General features: G+C 47.9%; 1 protein-coding gene across 13 annotated transcripts in view; it reads left to right on the top strand.

The window, feature by feature from the left end:
* PACS2 (phosphofurin acidic cluster sorting protein 2) overlaps window positions 1-23,637 on the top strand; it is a 238,099-nt gene that overhangs the window by 1,696 nt on the left and 212,766 nt on the right. The window contains exon 1 of one of the 13 annotated variants that reach the window (XM_038765670.1): window positions 14,321-14,372. The exons of the other annotated variants lie outside the window; for them this stretch is intronic. The gene's annotated coding sequence lies outside the window, so the exon portion shown is untranslated. Of the gene's footprint in view, window positions 1-14,320; window positions 14,373-23,637 lie in introns of those variants that run through there. 13 annotated transcript variants of the gene reach the window in all.

Raw genomic sequence — 23,637 nt, 5'->3', positions numbered from 1 at the left:
CGGGGGGGCTCACAGTTTAATCCCCATTTTCCAGATGAGGGAACTGAGGCCCAGTGAAGTGACACACCCAAAGACACACAGCTGAAAATTGGCGGAATGGGATTTGAACCCGCAACCTCTGACTCCAAAGCCCAGGCTCTTTCCACTGAGCCACACTGCTTCTCCAGTAATAATGGTATTTGTTAAGCACTTACTATGTGTCGAGCACTGTTATAAGCGCTGGGATGGATACAGGGTGATCAGGTTGTCCCATGTGGGGCTCGCAGTCTTAATTCCCATTTTACAGATGAGGGAACTGAGGCACAGAGAAGTGAAGCGACTTGCCCAAAGTCACACAGCTGACAAGTGGCAGAGCCGGGATTTGAACCCATGACCTCTGACTCCAAAGCCCGGGCTCTTTCCACTGAGCCACCATGCTGCTGATTACCCCGGAGGGTAATCAATTGGGGGAAACGTCCTCCCTCACTTTGTGGGCAGGTATGGGCTCTATTTGGTCGGGCTCCCAAGCGCTTAGTACAGCGCCTGGCATAGAGTAAGCGCTTAAATCAATGGCTTTGATGGGGGCAGAGGCGGAAGACCTGGGGGGCTGGGGGTTACGGTGCCTCCAAGGCTTTCACGGTTGAGAGCTAAAGTTTGCCCTGGCAGGGCTGGGGACTGGGACCCTCTGGTGCCCTGGCAGGGCTGGGGTGTTGGGGTGAATCCTCTGGTGCCCTGGCAGGGTTGGGGAGTGGAGACTTCTGGTGCCCTGGCAGGGCTGGGGACTGGGATCCTCTGGTGCCCTGGCAGGGCTGGGGACTGGGATCCTCTGGTGCCCTGGCAGGGCTGGGGACCGGGATCCTCTGGTGCCCTGGCAGGGCTGGGGACCGGGACCCTCTGGTGCCCTGGCAGGGCTGGGGACCGGGACCCTCTGGTGCCCTGGCAGGGCTGGGGACCGGGACCCTCTGGTGCCCTGGCAGGGCTGGGGACCGGGACCCTCTGGTGCCCTGGCAGGGCTGGGGACCGGGATCCTCTGGTGCCCTGGCAGGGCTGGGGACCGGGACCCTCTGGTGCCCTGGCAGGGCTGGGGACCGGGACCCTCTGGTGCCCTGGCAGGGCTGGGGACCGGGACCCTCTGGTGCCCTGGCAGGGCTGGGGACCGGGACCCTCTGGTGCCCTGGCAGGGCTGGGGACCGGGACCCTCTGGTGCCCCTGGCAGGGCTGGGGACCGGGACCCTCTGGTGCCCTGGCAGGGCTGGGGACCGGGACCCTCTGGTGTCCTGGCAGGGCTGGGGACCGGGACCCTCTGGTGCCCTGGCAGGGCTGGGGACTGGGACCCTCTGGTGCCCTGGCAGGGCTGGGGACTGGGACCCTCTGGTGCCCTGGCAGGGCTGGGGACTGGGATCCTCTGGTGCCCTGGCAGGGCTGGGGACTGGGATTCTTTGGTGCCCTGGCAGGGCTGGGGACTGGGATTCTTTGGTGCCCTGACAGGGCTGGGATCCTCTGGTGCCCTGGCAGGGCTGGGGACTGGGATCCTCTGGTGCCCTGGCAGAACTGGGGAGTTCTGAGAGATCCTCTGGTGCCCTGGCAGGACTGGGGTGTTGGGGGGAATCCTCTGGTGCCCTGGCAGGGTTGGGGAGTGGGGACTTCTGATGTCCTGGCAGGGTTGGGGAGTGGGGACTTCTGGTGTCCTGGCAGGGCTGGGTAATAGGATCCTCTGGTGCCCTGGCAGGACTGGGGAGTGGGATCCTCTGCTGCCCTGGGAGGGCTGGGGTGTTGAGGTGGGGGGGCAATGATCCTCTGGTACCCTGGGCAGGGCTGGGTAGTGGGGGGGGATCCGCTGCTGTCCTGGCAGAACTGGGGAGTGGGGGGGATCCTCTGCCGCCCTGGCAGGGCTGGGTAATAGGACCGTCTGGTGCCCTGGCAGGACTGGGATCCACAGGTGTCCTGACAGGACAGGGGAGTGGGATCCTTTGGTGCCCTGGCAGGGCTGGGGAGTGGGGAGGGGGGAATCCCCTGCCTCCCTGGGCAAGATTGGGGAGTCTGATCCTCTGCTGCCCTGGGCAAGATTGGGGAGCCCGACCCTCTGCTGCCCTGGCAGGACTGGGGAATGGGACCCTCTGTTGCCCTGGGCAGGGCTGGGGAGTCCGACCTTCTGCTGCCCTGGCAGGGCTGGCGAGTGGGATCCTCTGGTGCCCTGGGCAGGGCTGGGGAGTCCGACCTTCTGCTGCCCTGGCAGGGCTGGCGAGTGGGATCCTCTGGTGCCCTGGGCAGGGCTGGGTAACCCTCCCCTGCTGCAGTTGCCCGCTTGGAGGTGGCGGCGATGCTTGCCCGTTCCCTGCGGTGGCTCCGGGGGGTTGTAGGAGGGAGGAGGAGACTCGGGGGTCGTGCCCTCCTTCACCGTTTTCAGAACGAAGCGACCACCGAGCCCCACCCCTTTCCTAGAAGCAGGTGAACCGGGGCTTGGAAAAGCAACAGATTAAACGGGCTCAGGGCCGGGCCGCCCTTAATTACCAGGACGATTTGCAGCTGAAAAGGCTAGGAAACAAAACCGGTAAAGGTAAATCACCTGGCGTGGGGAGCACTTCAGTCTTTTAGACTGTGAGCCCACTGTTGGGTAGGGACTGTCTCTATATGTTGCCAATTTGTACTTCCCAAGCGCTTAGTACAGTGCTGTGCACATAGTAAGCGCTCAATAAATACGATTGATCGCCCAGAGGGAAGCGAACGCATGCCTGTTATCCTCACTGGTCCAGGGAGGACAGAAAGGGAAGTTTTACTCTCGACTTCCTTGACCCAATTAAAGTAGTTCTTCTCCCCCTTCCCCCCGCCGCTTCCCACTTCCACGTTTGTTTTTAGATAAATGTTTATATATTTTTTTTAACCACATCCACGTTCAGAGATTCTTCAGTTGTAACAACCACTTGGCTGTCTTACTACACCTCTATCTTGTTAGCGCCTCCAAACAGATGTTGCTTGAAAAAGGTCTCTTATTTTAAATGGTGTACCGTGTGCCAGGCACTGTACAAAGCACTGGGTTAGATTCAAGTTAATCGGTTGGATCCGGTCCCTGTCCCACGTAGGACTCATAGTCTGAACCCCCATTTTACAGAGGGGGTAACTGAGGCCCAGAGAAGTGAAGTGACTGGCCCAAGGACAACCAGCAGGGATTAGAACCCAGGCCCTTCTGACGCCTAGACCCCGGGCTCTGTCCCTCAGGCCACGATTCTTCGGACAACCAGCTGTCGGGCATCCCAAGACTGGGCGTCTGTTTCTGGAGGGATTTGGAACATCTCCAAAATGGAGAGTCTTTGTCAAGGGTCTTCATGTAGTAAGCCCTCGCCCACCCTCCCTTCCAGCTGGCTAGGACCACCATGTGGCTGGCTGCCGTCGCCCCTTGATTTAATGCAACCGCATTCCTTTAGGGGATTTTAGAAATACCTGGAACTAAGCTTTCAGGGTAGGACCTCGCAAAATTGGTCGTAGATACAAAATATTACGACTGCTGATCAGCGGCACAAACATAAACTTGAATCCAGGAACCCTAACACCTGAAATTGGGAATTACTACCTTTGATTTATTGTTGCTAATAGTGCAGCTTAATATCAAGTAGAGAGACTCCTTGGGGGTCTTTGGAAAATGCTAGAAATGATGCCTATCACACTGGCAGCAGAGCTATCAATTTGTGCAGGTTTGGAATTTGAGACTTTTAGGACAGTGTAATAATAATAATAATGGCATTTATTAAGCACTTACTGTGTGCAAAGTACTGTTCTAAGAGCTGGGGAGGTTACAAGGTGATCGGGTTGTCCCAAGGGGGCTCACAGTCTTAATCCCCATTTTACAGATGAGGTAACTGAGGCCCAGAGAAGTGAAGTGACTTGCCCAAAGTCACACAGCTGACAAGTGGCGGAGCTGGGATTTGAACCCATGACCTCTGACTCCAAAGCCCGGGCTCTTTCCATTGAGTCACGCTGTAGTGTTCTTTAATTCATTTGTCCTAACTTTTGTTTGTGTGAAATACAAATATCATCCTTTAGGATATATAAAGTATGTAAAGTACAAATAGTAAAAGTATGCCATTTAGAAAATTTTAATATCTTTAGAATATCATTTTAGCATTTTTAAAAAATGGTATTTAAGCGCTTACTGTGTGCCAGGCAGTGTTCTCTGTGCTGAGGTAGATGCAAGGTAATCAGGTGGGACGCAGCCCCTGTCCCGCACTGGGCTCATGGTCTTAATCCCCATTTTACAGATGAGGGAACTGAGGCACAGAAAAGTCTTGACTTGCCCAAGGTTGCACAGCAGACAAGTGGCGGAGCTGGGACTAGAACCCAGGTCCTTCCGACTCTCAGGCCCGGGCTCTTTCCCCAAGGCCATGTTGGATTTCCTTTGGATTTTGCATGCAGAGCCTATAGTTCCGTCAGAAACATTTTTACCGGGTTTTTGCGACAGACTGTTTTGTTGTAGGTGGCTTTTCTGTGGACCAACTCAGCCGCTTGAAGGAAAGCAAAAGTATGAAATAGACCGGCTCTTCGTGAGGCAGCCCTGCCTTAGATGTTTTGATGGAGCACACCGAAAAGTGAGAAGGAAGGAAAGAACAATCCAGAGGCGAAGAATTTATAGTGTTTGTCTGATCCGAACATAAGCCAGCCTAAATGCCCAGGCAGGGAAGGGTTGGAAGCAGCCTGGTCACTCGGAGGAGACAAGTTACAGGGCAGGAAAGCACTGGAGAAAGGGAGCCAGTTGAGGAGAGACAGGGAGGAATGGATGGCTGTTGAGCTTCCCAAAGCTTGGGCAGGCTGGCCAACCTCCCCGGAGCTCAGTGAGGTGGCATTACAAGCCAGGATAGCTCTCCCCAATCAATCAATCAATCAATCAATCAATCGTATTTATTGAGCGCTTACTGTGTGCAGAGCACTGTACTAAGCGCTTGGGAAATAGAAGTTGGCAACATATAGAGACAGTCCCTACCCAACAGTGGGCTCACAGTCTAAAAGGGGGAGACAGAGAACAAAACCAAACATACTAACAAAATAAAATAAACAGAATAGATATGTACAAGTGAAATAAATAAATACATAGAGTAATAAATATGTACAAACAGCTCTTGAGTTTCCTCCTCTTCTCACCACTTTCCTCCTCCTCCTCCTCTCATCCCTCTCTCCACTTCTCTCTTCCTCTCTCCTCCTCCTCCTCATCTCTCTCCTCCTGTTCCTCCTACCTCTCGCCTCCTTTCACTTCTTTCCTCACCTCTCTCCTCCTGCCGCCTCTCAATCAATCAATCAATCAGTCAATCAATCGTATTTATTGAGCGCTTACTATGTGCAGAGCACTGTGCTAAGCGCTTGGGAAGTACAGCTTGGCAACATATAGAGACAGTCCCTACCCAACAGTAGGCTCTCACTTCTCGCCTTCCCTTCCGCCGCCTCCTCCTCTGGCCTCTGCCTCCTCCTGCCTCTGTCCTCCTCCTCTTCCTCTGTTCTGAGTGCTTAGGTCAATATAACTTAATCAGGCAAAATGTAGTCTCTGTCCCACGTGGGCCTCGCAGTCTAAGTAGGAGGGAGAACAGGTATTGACTCCCCATTTTGCAGGAAACGGAGGCACAGAGAAGTGAAATGACTTGCCCAAGGTCACCCAGCAGGCAAATGGATAGAAGCAGTGTCGCCTAGTGGATAGAGCAGGGGCCCGGGAGTTGGAAGGACCTGGATTCTAATCCCTGCTGTATTCATTCATTCATTCAATCGTATTTATTGAGCGCTTACTGTGTGCAGAGCACTGTGCTAAGCGCTTGGGAAGTAGAAGTTGGCAGCATATAGAGACGGTCCCTACCCAACAGTGGGCTCACAGTCTAGAAGGGGGAGACAGAGAACAAAACCAAACACATTAACAAAATAAAATAAATAGAATAAATATGTACAAATAAAATAAATAGAGTAATAAATACATACAAACATATATACATATATACAGGTGCTGTCGGGAGGGGAAGGAGGTAAGGCAAGGGGATGGAGAGGGGGAGGAGGGGGAGAGGAAGGAGGGGGCTTAGTCTGGGAAGGCCTCCTGGAGGAGGTGAGCTCTCAGTAGGGCTTTGAAGGGAGGAAGAGAGCTCTACCATTTGTCTGCTGTGTGGCCTAGGGCCAGTCACTTAACTTCTCTGTGCCTCAGTTACCTCATCTGTCAAATGGGGATTAAGACTGTGAGCCCCATGTGGGACAGGGACTGGGTGCAACCAGGGTGTCTATCCTGGAGCTTCGAACAGTGCTTGACACATGGTAAACGCTTAACAAATACTATTAATGTCTGTCTCCCCACCTCTAGACTGTAAGCCCATTGTGGGTAGAGAATGTCTGTTGTATTGTTCTCTCCCAAGCGCTTAGTACAGTCCTCTACACTCAGTAATTGTGAATGAACAAATGAATCATTTGTGGCTGAGGCAGGATTAGAACTCGGGTCCGCTGGCTCATGCTTTAACCCACCAGGCCATGCTGCTTCCAGTCGTTACCCGGTTCCCTCTACGTCCAAAAGCGAAGTTCCTGGCCATTGGCTTTGAGGCTGGCCACCATTCATTCATTCAGTTGTATTTATTGAGCGCTTACTGTGTGCAGAGGATTGTATTGAGCGCTTGGGAAGTACAAGTCGGCAACAGATGGGGACAGTCCCTACCCAACAACGGGCTCCCGGTCTAGAAGGGGGACTGAGCCCCCTCCTTCCTCTCTCCCTCCTCTCCATACCCCCGCCTTACCTCCTTCCCTTCCCCACAGCACCTGTATATATGGATATATGTTTGTACAGATTTATTACTCTATTTTACTTGTACATATCTATTCCATTTTATTTTGTTAATATGTTATGTTTTGTTCTCTGTCTCCCCCTTCTAGGCTGTGAGCCCACTGTTGGGTAGGGACCGTCTCTATGTGTTGCCAACTTGGACTTCCCAAGCGCTTAGTACAGTGCTCTGCACACAGTAAGCGCTCAATAAATACGATTGATGATGATGAGACGGACAACAAAACAAAACATGTAGACAGGTGTCAAAATCTTCAGAACAAATAGAATTATATCTCTCACCCTGTTACCTACCAGCTGTCTTCTGCTGCTACACTGCAGGTCGCCCTTCACTCATTTGCAGGATAGAACACAGGCCAGGAGTCAGAAGGTTGTGGGTTCTAATCCCGGCTCCGCCACTTGTCTGCTGGGTGACCAGTCCCTTCACTTCTCAGGGCCTCAGTTACCTCATCTGTAAAATGGGGCTTAAGACTGTGAGCCCTACGTGGGCCAGGGACCATGTTCAAACCAATTATCATGTATTTACCCAGCGCTTAGGGCACTGCCTGGCACATAATAATAATGATGGCATTTATTAAGCGCTTACTATGTGCACAGCACTGTTCTAAGCGTTGGGAAGGTTACAAGGTGATCGGGTTGTCCCATGGGTTGTTCACAGTCTTAATCCCCATTTTACAGATGAGGGAACTGAGGCACAGAGAAGTGAAGTGACTTGCCCAAATCAATCAATCAATCATATTTATTGAGCGCTTACTGTGTGCAGAGCACTGTACTAAGCGCTTGGGAAGTACAAGTTGGCAACATATGGAGACAGTCCCTACCCAACAGTGGGCTCACAGTCTAAAAGGGGGAGACAGAGAACAAAACCAAACATACTAACAAAATAAAATAAATAGAATAGATATGTACAAGTAAAATAAATAGAGTAATAAATATGTACAAACATCATATATACAGGTGCTGTGGGGAAGGGAAGGAGGTAAGATGGGCGGGGATGGAGGGGGGGTGAGGGGGAGAGGAAAGTCACACAGCTGACAATTGGCGGAGCCGGGATTTGAACCCATGACCTCTGACTCCAAAGCCCGGGCTTTTTCCACAGAGCCACGCTGCTTCTCTATAGTAAGCGCTTAACAAATACGGTAATTATTATTATTCTTCTTCACTGTGCCCGAGCTAACCTTCTTGCTGTTCCTCCCGCTTGGCTCACCGTCTTCAAACTTTTGTGCACTTCCTTTCCCCTTTCTGGAATTCCCGCCCTTCAAATCCACGGAGCCTCACCCTTTCTCTTCAAAGCCACCCTGAAACCTCCTTGAGGAAATATTCCCCAACAAATCTACACCACCCTCAATTGTCATCCCAACGGCCGCTCTCAGATAAACGTATATCTGTAGCTGTAGATATAAATCAGTGTTGGTTTATTGATATCTATAGCTATAGATATAAATCACTGTTGCTTTATTGAGCCTTCACTCTGGGCAGAGCTCTGGTACTCAGCACTTGAGAGAAGAATAGAGTAAGTAAACATGATCCCTGCTCTGAGACCTATCCTCCCTATATCAGAAGCTTGTAATTTTGACCTAGTCCTCCATTTGAGCCCCTACCCTGTCATTCATTCATTCATTCAGTCGTATTTATTGAGTGCTTACTGTGTGCAGAGCATTCATTCATTCAATCGTATTTATTGAGCGCTTACTGTGTGCAGAGCACTGTACTAAGCACTTGGGAAGTACAAGTTGGCAACATATAGAGACGGTCCCTTCCCAACAGCAGGCTCACAGTCTAGAAGGGGGAGAAAGACAGCAAAACGGAACAAGTAGATAGGTATCAATACCATCAAAATAAATAGAATTATAGATATATACACATCATTAATTAAATTAAGTGTAATAAATATGCACAAGTACACACAAGTGCTGTGGGGCAGGGAAGGGGGTAGGGCAGAGGGAGGGAGTGGGGGTGATGGGGAGGAGGAGGAGAGGATAAGGGGGGGGTTCAGTGTGGGAAGGCCTCCTGGAGGAGGTGAGCTCTCAGTAGGGCTTTGAAGATGGGAATCAATCAATCAATCGTATTTATTGAGTGCTTACTGTGTGCAGAGCACTGTACTAAGCGCTTGGGAAGTACAAGTTGGCAACATATAGAGACAGTCCCTACCCAACAGTGGGCTCACAGTCTAAAAGGGGGAGACAGACAACAAAACCAAACATACTGGAGAAGGAGAGAAGGGAGCTGAGGTGATGGACAGCTTTGAGGCCAATAGTGAGGAGTTTTTGCTCGGTTTGAAGGTTGTTAGGCAACCACTGGAGATTTTTGAGGAGGGGAGTGACATGCCCACAGCGTTTCTGCACAGAGATGATCTGGGCAGCAGAGTGAAGAAGTATAGACTGAAGCGGGGAGAGACAGGAGGATGGGAGATCAGAGAGGAGGCCGATGCAGTAATCCAGTCAGGATAGGATGAGAGATTGAACCAGCAAGGTAGTGGTTTGGATGGAGAGGAAAGGGCGGATCTTGGCGATGTTGTGGAGGTCAGACCGGCAGGTTTTGGTGACAGTTTGGATGTGTGGGGTGAATGAGAGAGCGGAGTCGAGGATGTCCCGCCTTGACTGCTGCCTCTGCCTCCTCACTGACCTCCCAGCCTCCTGTCTCTCCCCTCTCCGGTCTACACTTCACGCTGCTACCTTGATCATTTTTCTAAAAAAAAGTTCCGCCAGTGTCTTCCCACTCCTCAGGAACCTCCAGTGGTTGCCCATCCTCCTCCACATCAAATAGAAACTCCTTACCATCCGCTTTAAAGCACTCAATCAGCTTGCCCCCTCCTAACTCGCCTTGCCGATTTCCTTCTGCAGCCCAACATGCAGCTTGCTTACTGCGCCCCAGTCTTGTCTGTCTCGCCGCTGACCTCCCTTTTCCGTTTTCCTTCTGGCCTGGAACTCCCTCCCACTCCATATATGCCACTCTCCCCACCTTCCAAAGCTTTATTAAGGTGACATCTCCTACAAGAGGTCTTTCCTGATTACACCCTCTCTTCCCCAGCTCCCTCTCCCACCTGCATCACCTATGCACTTGGCTGTGAACTCTTTGGGCATTTTGGTATTCACCCCACTCTCAACCCCACAGCCCTCATGTACACCTCTATAAATTATTCATTTATATTAATGTTTGTCTCCCCTTCTAGACTGTAAGCTCGTTGTGGGCAGGGAATGTGTCTACCAACTCTGATGTATTAGAGTAATAATAATGATAATTATGGTATTTGTTAAGCGCCTACTAAGGCACTGTTCTAAGTGCTGGGGTGGATACAACCCAATCGGGGTGGACACAGTCCCTGTCCCACGTTGGGCTCACAGTCACAATCCCCATTTTACAGATGAGGTAACTGAGGCACAGAGAATTGAAGTGACTTGCCCAAGGTCACACAGCAGACAGGTGGCTCTCCCAGACTCTTAGTACAGTGCCGTGTACACAGTAAACCCTCAATAAATGCGGTTGATTGATAGGCGGGTACATTGTTTTACATAATCCATTTTTTCTGTACTCTTGCTGTTGCTCTTTTATTTATGTATATTTATGTCTACCTTCCTTTCTAGACTGTGAGTTAGTTGTGGGTAGGGAATGTGTCTGTTCGTTGTTGTATTGTACTCTCCCAAGCACTTGGTACAGTGCTTTGCACACAGTGCTCAATAAATACGATTGAATGCTCAATGTATTTACTTTTCCTCCTGCTTCCACTGTAAGTGTACAATTTATGTTCACTTGCCAGTCATTCAGTCAGTGGTATTTATTGAGCACTTTCAGTGTGCGGAGAACTGGACTAAGCGCTTTGAAGAGTTCAGTATAGCAGAAAATGGTAATAATAATTGTGGTATTTAATAATGTTGGTATTTTTTAAGTGCTTACTATGTGCCAAGCTCTGTTCTAAGCATTGGGGAGGTTACAAGGTGATCAGGTTGTCCCACGTGGGGCTCACAGTCTTCATCCCCATTTTACAGATGAGGGAACTGAGGCCCGGAGAAGTGAAGTGACCTGCCCAAAGTCACACAGCTGACATGTGGCGGAGCTGGGATTAGAACCCATGACCTCTGACTCCCAAGCCCGGGCTCTTTCCACTAAGCCACGCTGCTTCTCAATTTGTTAAGCGGCATTTGGTATTTGTTAAGCGCTTACTATGTACCAGGGCACTGCACTAAGCACTAGGGTGGATCCATGCAAGTTGGGTTGGACACTGTCCCTGTCCCGCGTGGGGCTCACGGTCGTAATCCCCATTTTACAGATGAGGGAACTGAGGCCCAGAGAAGTGAAGTGACGTGTCCAGGGCCACAGAGCAGGCGAGTGGTGGGGCTGGGATTAGAACCCACGACCTTCTGATTCCCAAGCCTGGGCTCTGTCCACTAGGCCATGGTTGATATGTTCCCTGCCACAAGCAGCTGATCGCTTACGGGGGCAGACAAGACTTTTAAATATAAACAAGTTACGAATACGTGCTTAAGTGCTGTGGGGCATAGGGTGGGGTGAATATTAAATTTCCAAAGGGGAGCAGGTGTCTCCTGTATCTACTGTAAGTTCCTTAAGGGCAAGGGCCATGTTTATTATTGTACTGTCTTCATGGCCCAAGTTTCTGCCCACAGATGATGATAATTGTGGTCAGTAAAGCACTATTGCAAAATGAATGAATTTCTATACTATATAAATTTCTATACTCCTAAACCAGTAGTCTCAGTGAGGGGGTGTTTCTTAACTATTCTATCTTTGTAGGTGTCTGGTTTTTGCTTTTTTTTCTCCCCCCTCTTAATTTCCAGAAACAGATGCTACTAAATTGGCCACCGTCCAGGTGCTATCTAAACATTTCTTTGCTCACACATTAGAGCTGTTCTGTGTTTTTTTTCTTTTCCTCCAAGGCACCAGTGTTTCTTTCATTCACTCAGTTGTATTAAGCACCTAACGTGTGCAGAGCCCTGTACTAAATGCTTGGGAAAGTACATTACAACAATAAACAGTGTCATTCCCTGCCTGCAGTGGGCTCACAGTCTAGAGGCACTGTTTAATAAAATAAAACCAAATATTAATTAGCGGTGGCCAGGTAAATCCACAAATGACCCAAAATTGATCTTAGGAATGTTATAATAATAATAATGGCATTTATTAAGCACTTACTATGTGCAAAGCACTGTTCAAGGTGCTGGGGAGGTTACAAGGTCATCAGGTTGCCCCATGAGGGAACTGAGGCACAGAGAAGTTAAGTGACTTGCCCAAAGTCACACAGCTGACAATTGGCGGAGCCGGAATTTGAATCCATGACCTCTGACTCCAAAGCCTGTACTCTTTCCACTGAGCCATGCTGCTTCTCTATATAGCACAAATCTCTCTTAATAGCACAAATCTACTAAGACTGTAAGTCAGTTGTGGGCAGGGATTGTATCTTTTTACTGCTGAACTGTTCTTTACAGGTACTTAGCACAGTGCTCTGCACACGGTAAGCACTCAATAAATAATAGTAATAATAATGATGGCATTTATTAAGTGCTTACTATGTGCAAAGCTCTGTTCTAAGCGCTGGGGAGGTTACAGTGTAATCAGGTTGTCCCTCAGGGGGCTCACAGTCTTAATCCCCATTTTACAGATGAAGGAACTGAGGCCCAGAGAAGCTGTGACTTGCCCGAAGTCACACAGCTGACAGTTGGCAGAGCGGAATTCGAACCCATGACCTCTGACTCCAAAGCCCATGCTCTTTCCACTTCGCCATGCTGCTTCTCTCACATTCAGTAAACACAGTTGAATGAATGAGTTATAGTATCCTGATTTTTTTTTTTTTTTTTTTTTGCCTTTGAATAGGCCTGTGAATGACTTAAAGAAAGCAGATGCTCCTTACTTTGTGTGTCTGGGAAGTCACCTGTAAAATCTACTTACAGATTGGCTCACAGATTTACAGATTACAGCATGGCTCAGTGGAAAGAGTGCGGGCTTTGGAGTCAGAGGTAGTGGGTTCGAATCCCGCCTCCCCCACATGTCTGCTGTGTGACCTTGGGCAAGTCACTTCACTTCTCTGTGCCTCAGTTCCCTCATCTGTAAAATGGGGATTAAGACTGTGAGCCCCACATGGGACAACCTCATCTCCTTGTGTTCCCCCCAGCGCTTAGAACAGTGCTTTGCACATAGTAAGCGCTTAACAAATACCAACATTATTATTATTATTATTATTATTATTATTATTACTTAGTACAGGCTGACAAACTCTGCCACACAGGCACTTGTGCAGTAGAATAATGATGTTTGAATAGTATCACTGTGAGTGTAGAGGGCTACTGAAGCACGTGGCTCAGTGGAAAGAGCCCGGGCTTTGGAGTCAGAGGGCATGGGTTCAAATCCCTGTTCCGCCAACTGTCAGCTGTGTGACTTTGGGCAAGTCACTTAACTTCTCTGTGCCTCAGTTACCTCATCTGTAAAATGGGGATTAAAACTGTGAGCCCCCCGTGGGATAACCTGATCACCTTGTATCTTGTAACCTCCCCAGGGCTTAGAACAGTGCTTTGCACATAGTAATCACTTAATAAATGCCATTATTATTATTATTATTATTATTATTACTGGGGAAGTAGGGCATGCTGGAAACATTTAGCACGACCTAACAAGGGACAACTTTTTGTGCGCCCAGTGTGACCGAGGCTATAGATTCCACATTGGCCGATTCACCCACAAGGCCAGTCGTAAGTGAACTTCATCACTTCAAGTACAAATGACAACCCTTGGTTGGGGTTTTTGGATTTTTTTTTTTTTAATGGTATTTGTTAAGCGCTTACTGTATGTCAGGCACTGTTCTAAGTGCTGGGGTAGATACAAGCTAGTCAGATTGGGTACAGTCCCTGTCCACCATAAGGCTCACAGTCTTAATCCCCATTTTGCAGATGAGGTAACTGAGGACAAGAGGAGAGAAGCAGCGTGGCTTAGTGGAAAGAGTACGGGCTTGGGGGTCAGAGGGTGCGGGTTCTAATCCTGCCTCTGCCACTTGTCAGCTGTGTGACCTTGGGCGAGTCACTTAACTTCTCTGTGCCGCAGTTACCTCATCTGTAAAATGGGGATGAAGACTGTGAGCCCCACGTGGAACAACCTGATTACCCTGTATTTACCCCAGCGCTTAAAACAGTACTTTGCACACAGTAAGCTCTTAACAAATACCATCATTATTATTATTATTATTATTATTATTAAGTGACTTGCTCAAGGTCACCCGGCAGACCTTGAGTGGCAGAGCTGGGATTAGAACCCAGGTCCTTCTGAATCCCAGACCGGGGCTCTATCCACTAGGCCTTTTTAGTTCAGGTAGCACGTGGCCCCTGGGGTAGTAATATAATAATAATGATGGTACTTGATAAGCGCTTATTATGTGCAAAGCACTGTTCTAAGCGCTGGGGGGATACAAGGTGATCAGGTTATCCCACGTGGGGCTCACAGTCTTAATCCCCATTTTACAGATGAGGCACAGAGAAGTTAAGTGGCTTGCCCCAAGTCACACAGCTGACAATTGGTGGAGCCGGGATTTGAACCCATGACCTCTGACTCCAAAGTACACAACATGTCAGAAAAAACAGTTGTGCACGTGTCAGCTTTAATCAAGGTACGTAATCATGAGATTTTTTTTCTCGTGGGACTCACCAAGAACAAAAGCCCCAGGTCACAGAAGGTCTGATTACTGTACAACCATTTGTGAAATCATTAGAGAAGAAAGATAATTATCAGAGTTAACTAGGAGGGAGACAAGTCAGCTACTTGAAAAGTTGGCTTCCTTGGACATATAGGCAGCCAATTTTGTCTGGGTATCTTAAACTTTTGTAGATTATCTGATCTAATCTGTTTGGCTAACCACTGTTCACATAATAGCTTTTCACTGTAATTGTAGAGCGGGGTTAAATTTGTAATTCTGCTAGGTAATTGGCAACACCACACCTTGATAAAGTACCTTTATGCTCCCTTTTTTGGTTAAATTTGACATTTAAAATTTCCAATCCGGTAATATCATCATCAGTGTAAACTGAGACTGTGCACATGGGAATAAGCAGCAGAGAAGCAGCGTGGCTCAGTGGAAAGAGCCCGGGCTTTGGAGTCAGAGGTCGTGGGTTCAAATCCCGGCTCCGCCACTTGTCAGCTGTGTGACTTTGGGCAAGTCACTTCACTTCTCTGGGCCTCAGTTACCTCATCTGTAAAATGGGGATGAAGACTGTGAGGCCCACAGTGGGACAACCTGATTACCTTGTATCTACCCCAGCGCTTAGAACAGTGCTTTGCACATAGTAAGCGCTTAACAAATACCAACATTATTATTATTATTATAATAAACAGAAATCCTAAGAAGCTTGGATGGATATACCCTGGAAAGGTGGAGCATTGTCAAGGAACTTCTCTGTGCCTCAATTCCCTCAACTGTAAAATGGGGATTAAAACTGTGAGCCCCATGTGGGACATGGACTGTGTCCAACCTGATTAGCATGTATAATAATAACAATAATTATGGTTTTTGTTAAGCACTTATGTGCCAAGCACTGTTCTAAGCGCTGGACTAGATAGAAGGTAATCAGGTTGTCCCACGTGGGGCTCACAGTCTTAATTCCCATTTTACAGATGAGGTAACTGAGGCCCAGAGAAGTGAAGTGACTTGCCCAAAGTCACACAGCTAAGTGGCGGAACCGTCATTGGAACCCACAACTTCTGACTCCCAAGCCCGTGCTCTTTCCACTAAACCACGCTGCTTCTCATATATCTATATCCTGTATATATGTATATCTGTTTGTATGTATTTATTGCCCTATTTTATTTGTACATATTTATTCTATTTATTTTATTTTGTTAATGTGTTTTGATTTGTTCTCTGTCTCCCCCTTCTAGACTGTGAGCCCACTGTTGGGTAGGGACCGTCTCAATATGTTGCCAACTTGGACTTCCCAATCGCTTAGTCCAGTGCTCTGCACACAGTAAGCGCTCAATAAATACGATTGAATGAATGAATGAATGAATCTACCCCCGTGCTTAGTATAGTGCCTGGCATATAGTAAGCGCTTAACAAATACCCTAAAAAAGGAGTGCCTTCTGGAGGAGATGGGTGTTTAGCAGGGCTTTTGGAGGTGGGGAGAGTTGTTGGAGGCTGGAAGGGAGTTCCAGTGGAAAGTATAAGAATCAATCAATCAATCATATTTATTGAGCACTTACTGTGTGCAGAGCACTGTACTGAGCGCTTGGGAAGTACAAGTTGGCAACATATAGAGACAGTCCCTACCCAACAGTGGGCTCCCAGTCTAAGAATGAGGGCCCAGTGAAAGATTTGAGAGGAAGATTGTGAACTGGGGTGTAGTGAAAGGAGAACACCAGTGGAATCATCATCATCATCATCATCAATCGTATTTATTGAGCGCTTACTATGTGCAGAGCACTGTACTAAGCGCTTGGGAAGTACAAATTGGCAATGCATAGAGACAGTCCCTACCCGACAGTGGGCTCACAGTCTAAAAGGGGGAGACAGAGAACAAAACCAAACATACCAACAAAATAAAATAAATAGGATAGATATGTACAAGTAAAATAAATAAATAAATAGAGTAATAAACATGTACAACCATATATACATATAATGGAATGGAATGCCTGGAAACCATTTGTCAGGAGCATCTGCCGGCTGCGGAGAGGAACGGGTAACCATTGGAGATTTTTAAAGAGCGGAGAGAGACATTTGCTAGATTTCATTTTAGAAATATGATCCAGGCGGCAGAGTGAAGTTTGTAAGGGAGAGGGGAGAGGCTGGGGACTGGTTAATCAATGGGGAGGAAGAGGACTCATCAGGGTATTTAGTCCTCAACTGCTGTAAGGTCGCCCTGGGCAGGGAACGAGTCTAGCAACTCTGTTGTATTGTACTCTCCCAAGGGTTTAGTACAGTGCACTGCACATCTCAGTGATCAGAGTCTCTCTGGCAGTGGGATCTCTCCGATCGGGGTCTCTCGGGGATCTCTCCGGGGTCATTCATTCATTCAATCATATTTATTGAGTGCTTATTCATTCATTCAGTCGTATTTATTGAGTGCTTACTGTGTGCAGAGCACTGTACTAAGCGCTTAACGGGGGCCTGGGATCCGTGGCTGTCCGGGGTTGGGGCTTTTCTTCCCCTTCCCTTCCCCACAGCACCTGTATATATGTATGTATGTTTGTACATATTTATTACTCTATTTATTTATCTCGTACATATCTATTCTATTTATTTTATTTTGTTCGTTTTGTTTTGTTGTCTGTCTCCCCCTTCTAGACTGTGAGCCCACTGTTGGGTAGGGGCTGTCTCTATATGTTGCCAATTTGTACTTGCCAAGCGCTTAGTACAGTGCTCTGCACACAGTAAGCGCTCAATAAATACGATTGATGATGATGATGATGATGCACATAGTAGGTGCAGAGAAGCAGCGTGGCTCAGTGGAAAAGAGCCCGGGCTTTGGAGTCATCATCGTCATCATCACCAATCGTATTTATTGAGCGCTTACTGTGTGCAGAGCACTGTACTAAGAGCTTGGGAAGTACAAGTTGGCTGTAAGGTCGCCCTGGGCAGGGAACGTGTCTAGCAACTCTGTTGTATTGTACTCTCCCAAGGGTTTAGTGCAGTGCTCAGCACATAGTAGGTGCAGAGAAGCAGCGTGGCTCAGTGGAAAAGAGCCCGGGCTTTGGAGTCATCGGTCATCATCATCATCAATTGTATTTATTGAGCGCTTACTGTGTGCAGAGCACTGGACTAAGCGCTTGGGAAGTACAAGTTGGCAACATATAGAGACAGTCCCTACCCAGCAGTGGGCTCACAGTCTAAAAGGGGGGGGAGTCAGAGGTCATGGGTTCAAATCCCGGCTCCACCAATTAATAATAATAATAATGATGGCATTTGTTAAGTGCTTACTATGTGCAGAGCACTGTTCTAAGCGCCGCAGGGGATGCCAGGTGATCAAGTTGCCCCACGTGGGGCTCACAATCTTAATCCCCATTTTACAGATGAGGGAACTGAGGCTCAGAGACGTTAAGTGACTTGCCCAGGGTCACACAGCAGTCATGTGGTGGAGTCGGGATTCAAACCCATGACTATTTTATTTTGTTAGTATGTTTGGTTTTGTTCTCTGTCTCCCCCTTTTAGACTGTGAGCCACTGATGGGTAGGGATTGTCTCTATATGTTGCCAACTTGTACTTCCCAAGCGCTTAGTACAGTGCTCTGCACATAGTAGGTGCAGAGAAGCAGCGTGGCTCAGTGGAAAAGAGCCCGGGCTTTGGAGTCAGAGGTCATGGGTTCAAATCCCGGCTCCACCAATTAATAATAATAATGATGGTATTTGTTAAGCGCTTACTATGTGCAGAGCACTGTTCTAAGCGCCGCAGGGGATGCAAGGTGATCAAGTTGCCCCACATGGGGCTCACAATCTTAATCCCCATTCTACAGATGAGGGAACTGAGGCTCAGAGAAGTTAAGTGACTTGCCCAAGGTCACACAGCAGTCATGTGGTGGAGTCGGGATTCAAACCCATGACTATTTTATTTTGTTAGTATGTTTGGTTTTGTTCTCTGTCTCCCCCTTTTAGACTGTGAGCCCACTGTTGAGTAGGGACTGTCTCTATATGTTGCCAACTTGGACTTCCCAAGCGCTTAGTACAGTGCTCTGCACACAGTAAGCGCTTAATAAATACGATTGATTGATTGATTGACCTCTGACTCCAAAGCCCGTGCTCTTTCCACTGAGCCATGCCGCTTCTCAATTGTCAGTTGTGTGACTTTGGGCAAGTCACTTCACTTCTCTGGGCCTCAGTTCCCTCATCTGTCAAATGGGGATGAAGACTGTGAGCCCCCCGTGGGACAACCTGATCACCTTGTAACCTCCCCAGTGCTTAGAACAGTGCATTGCACATAGTAAGCGCTTAATAAATGCCATCATTATCACATAGTAGGTGCTCAAATACCACTGATTGACCTAAGGAACCCACTGTTTTGCAAGCGCATACAACAGATGCGCAAGATTCTTTCCCTGTCCGTAAATTTAGCCTTCTAATGGGGGGGAAAAAAGACCCAAAAATATTTCCGAACAGTGAAGTCAGAATTATTTCTGTCTCACCTCTGTCCTCCTGCTCAAGCTGTTCCCCCTAACCTTAATTCCCTCCCCCACGGGCTCTGTCAGACCAGAGTTCTCCGCATCGAGAAGCAGCGTGGCTCAGTGGAAAGAGCCCGGGCTTTGGAGTCAGAGGTCATGGGTTCGAATGCCGACTCCACCACATGTCTGCTGTGTGATCTTGGGCAAGTCACTTCACTTTTCTGGGCCTCAGTTACCTCATCTGTCAAATGGGGATTAAGACTGTGAGTCCCACATGGGACAACCTGATCACCCTGCATCCTCCCCAGCGCTTAGAACAGTGCTTTGCACATAGTAAGCGCTTAACAAATGCCAATTATTATTATTATTATCTTCAGAGCATGGGTTTAGTGGATATAGCATGGCCTAGTGGACAGAGCCCGGGCCCCGGAGTCAGAAGGACCTGGGTTCTAATCCCGGCTCCATCACTTGTCTGCTGTGTGATCTTGGGCAAGTCATGTCTGCTGTGTGATCTTGGGCAAGTCATTTCATTTCTCCGGGCCTCGTTACCTCATCTGGAAAATGGGGATTGAGACTGCGAGCCCCATGTGGGACAGGGACTGTGTCCAACCTGATTAGCTAGTATCTACCCTGGCGCTTATAATAGTGCTTGATACATAGTAAGCGCTAAACAAAAAAGAAGGGCTCCACCTGAAAATATTGTGAAGAAGTCTCTCCCCCTCTTACCCAGCAGCAGACCAGCACTCTCCCTAACTTCAAGGCCCTTCTTCTGATATCACATCTTGCCCAGGAGGCCTTCCCTGATTCATCTTTTATCTCCCCACCGTATTTCCTCAAATGCGACTTTAATAATAATACTACTACTAATAATAATGGCATTTAAGTGCTTACTATGTGCAAAGCACTGTTCTGAGCCCTGGGGGGGGAATACAAGGTGATCAAATTGTCCCACATGGGGCTCACAGTCATCATCATCATCATCATCAATTGTATTTATTGAGCGCTTACTGTGTGCAGAGCACTGTACTAAGCGCTTGGGAAGTACAAGTTGGCAACATGTAGAGACAGTCCCTACCCAGCAGTGGGCTCACAGTGTAAAAGGGGGAGACAGAGAACAAAACCAAACATACTAACAAAATAAAATAAATAGAATAGATATGTACAAGTAAAATAAATAGAGTAACAAATATGTACAAACATATATACATATATACAGGTGCAGTGGGGAAGGGAAGGAGGTAAGATGGGGGGATTAAGAGGGGGACGAAGGGGAGAGGAAGGAAGGGGCTCAGTCTGGGAAGGCCTCCTGGAGTAGGTGAGCTCTCAGTAGGGCCTGAGTCTTCATCCCCATTTTACAGATGAAGTAACTGAGGCTCAGAGAAGTTCAGTGACTTGCCCAAGGTCACACAGCAGACATGTGGCGGAGGCGGGATTCGAACCCATGACCTCTGACTCCAGAGCTCTTTCCACTGAGCCATGCTGCTTCTCTTTAGCACTTTAGCACTTGGATTTCCCCTAAGGAACTCCACCTTACCCTTGTGTGCATATCTTTACATTTTATTGCTTCCTCCTACTGATATTTTTTTTTTAGTGTGTGTGTCCCTTGTGAGATTAGGAAATCTGCCAAGTCTTGTGTACTAAACCTGTTGTATGCCCCCAAGTCCGTAGAACAATGATCTGTACCCATTTGGCTCTCAAATGCTGTGAATTAACAGCCACAGGAAGGCAGGCTTTTAACTAAAGAAAGGTGTGTTTAATCTACATTACAAAGCCTCAGTTAAAATCAAAACGCGGGAATTAGGTGGAGGCATCGGAGGTAGTTGGAAGCGGTCAGTACAGGATCAAAGGAATGCTAAGCCTATATTTAGCAAAAACACCCCCCAGTCAATCAGAGGAATTTACTGAGCACTTCCTGATGATGATGATGCATTAAGCACTTGGGAGAGAGCAACACAGAAGAGTTCCCAGCCCACATGGAGCTTAAATCAATCAATCAATCAATCGTATTTATTGAGCGCTTACTGTGTGCAGAGCACTGTACTAAGCGCTTGGGAAGTACAAGTTGGCAACATATAGAGACAGTCCCTACCCAACAGTGGGCTCAGGTAACTGAGGCAAAGAGAAGTTAAGTGACTTGCCCAGTCACACAGTTGACAAGTGGCGGAGCTGGGATTTGAACCCATGACCCTGACTCCAAAGCCCGGGCTCTTTCCACTGAGCCACGCTGCTTCTCTATGTTATATAAATTATAGATCAGGGAAGCATCAGAGTATACGGGTGTGTTCTTAAGTTCTGTGGGGTGGGGTGACAATCTGAGTGCTCCAGGGGTACAGACCCAAGGGCTTAGGTGGCACAGAAGGTACCTAGATGGCCCCACAGCACTACTTCATTCATCCAATCGTATTTATTGAGCGCTTACTACGTGCTCAATAAATACTGTACGAAGCACTTGGGAGAGTACAATATAACAATAGACACATTCCCGGCCCACAGCGAGCTTACATATATATCTGTAATATCGGTCTCCCCCTCTAGACTGTAAGGTCAATATGGGCAGGGAATGTGTCCGTTTTATTGTTATATTGTTCTCTCCAAAATGCTTAGTACAGTGCTCTGCACACCATAAGTGGTCAATCAAAAAACTCCAGTGGTTGCCTCCTCACTCTCAGCTTCAAGGCTGTCCATCCCCTGGCCCCCTCCTACCTCCCGTCCCTTCTGTCCTTCTCCAGCCCAGCCCGCACCCTCCGCTCCTCTGCTGCCGCTCACCTCTTCACTGGGTCCCATCTTGGGTCTCTCCATCCCCCCCATCTTACCTCCTTCCCTTCCCCACAGCACCTGTATATATTATATATGTTTGTACATATTTATTACTCTATTTATCTATCTATCTATCTATCTATTTATTTATTTATTTTACTTGTACATATCTATTCTATTTATTTTTTGCTTGTACATATCTATTCTATTTATTTTATTTTGTTAGTATGTTTGGTTTTGTTCTCTGTCTCCCCCTTTTAGACTGTGAGCCCACTGTTGGGTAGGGACCGTCTCTATATGTTGCCAATTTGTACTTCCCAAGCGCTTAGTACAGTGCTCTGCACACAGTAAGCGCTCAGTAAATACGATTGATGATGATGATGATGATGGGTCTCGTTCTCACCTGTCCCACCGTCAACCCCAGGCCTGGAATGCCCTCCTTCCACACAGCTGCCAAGCTAACTCTCTTCCTCCCTTCAAAGCCCTACTGAGAGCTCACCTCCTCCAGGAGGCCTTCCCACACTGAGCCCCCTTTTTCCTCTCCTCCTCCCCATCCCCCCCGCCCTACCTCCTTCCCCTCCCCACAGCACCTGTATTATATGTTTGTACAGATTTATTACTCTATTTTACTTGCACATATTTACTACTCTGTTTATTTTGTTAATGATGTGCATCTAGCTTTAATTCTATTTGTTCTGATGATTTTGACACCTGTGTACATGTTTTGTTTTGCTGTCTGTCTCCCCCTTCTAGACTGTGAGCCCATTGTTGGGTAGGGACCGGCTCTATCTGTTGCCGACTTGTACTTCCCAAGCGCGTAGTACAGTGCTCTGCTCACAGTAAGCGCTCAATAAATGCGATTGAACGAATGAATGAATAAATACGATTGACTGACAGAAGGGAGGGAATATAGAGTGGGAAAAAGAGGCTTGTGGCTTAAAGTTGGCAGTTCAGATTGGGTGAAAAAGATACAGCCCCGATCTTCTTGAGGAAAGACAAAGAGAAATTTACCAGTGTGGAAATTTCTAATGTCTCTCAGGAGCGAGGGAAAACGAAACGAGAAAGTTTTCCACAATGTCCAAATGTAGCTACTTGAAGTGAGCCAGATTTCTTTCCCCCCACCCACAGTCACCCAGAGCCAGTTTGTACATATCGATTTATCTACTGCATTATTTAAACATCTATTTATTCACTATCCATTATGTCTTTTCTCCTATTGGTAATTGAATTTGTGTCTGTTTTCCCAGTTAGATTGTAATTCTGTGTAGGCGGGATCATGTCTTTTTCCTCTGTTGTGCTCTCCCAAGTGCTTAGGGCAGTGCTCTGCACCCAGTGGGTTCTCACTAAGCATAATTGTGAGATTTCTGAAGCGTTTACTGTGTGCCAGGCACTGAATTAAGCACTGGAGTGGATCCAAGCAAATCAGGTTGGACATATCCGGTCTGTCACCGGATCCTGTCAGTTCTGCCTTCACAATATTGCTAAAATTCACCTTTCCTCTCCATCCAAAGTGCTACCACACTGATCTATGCACTTAAACTATCTCACCTTAACTACTGTATTTGCCTTCCTCGCTAACCTCCCTTCCTTCTGTCTCTTCCCAGTCTAGTCCGTACTTCACTCTACTACACCGATCACGTTTCTAAAAACATGTTCAGTCCACGTCTCCCCACTCCTCAAGAGCCTCCAATGGTTGCCCATCCACCGCCACGTCAAACAGGACATTGGTTTTAAAACACTCAGTAAGCTCTCCCTTCCTACCTTACCTCACTAATGTCCAGCCTGCACACTTCACTCCTCTCCTGCCAGCTTACTCACTGTGCCCTGATCCCACCTATCTCGCCACCATCCCCTTTCCCACGTCATCCCCATAGTCTGGACTGTGAGCCCACTGTTGGGTAGGGACTGTCTCGATATGTTGCCAACTTGTACTTCCCAAGCGCTTAGTACAGTGCTCTGCACACAGTAAGCGCTCAATAAATACGATTGATTGATTGATTGGAATACCCTCTCCCTCCACAGATGCCAGAC

This window comes from Tachyglossus aculeatus, chromosome 23 (assembly GCF_015852505.1).
Source record: "Tachyglossus aculeatus isolate mTacAcu1 chromosome 23, mTacAcu1.pri, whole genome shotgun sequence".
In the NCBI taxonomy this organism is placed as follows: Eukaryota; Metazoa; Chordata; class Mammalia; order Monotremata; family Tachyglossidae; genus Tachyglossus; species Tachyglossus aculeatus.
The sequence above is the reverse complement of the archived record's forward strand: the minus strand, read 5'-3'. Positions and strand labels throughout refer to the sequence as shown.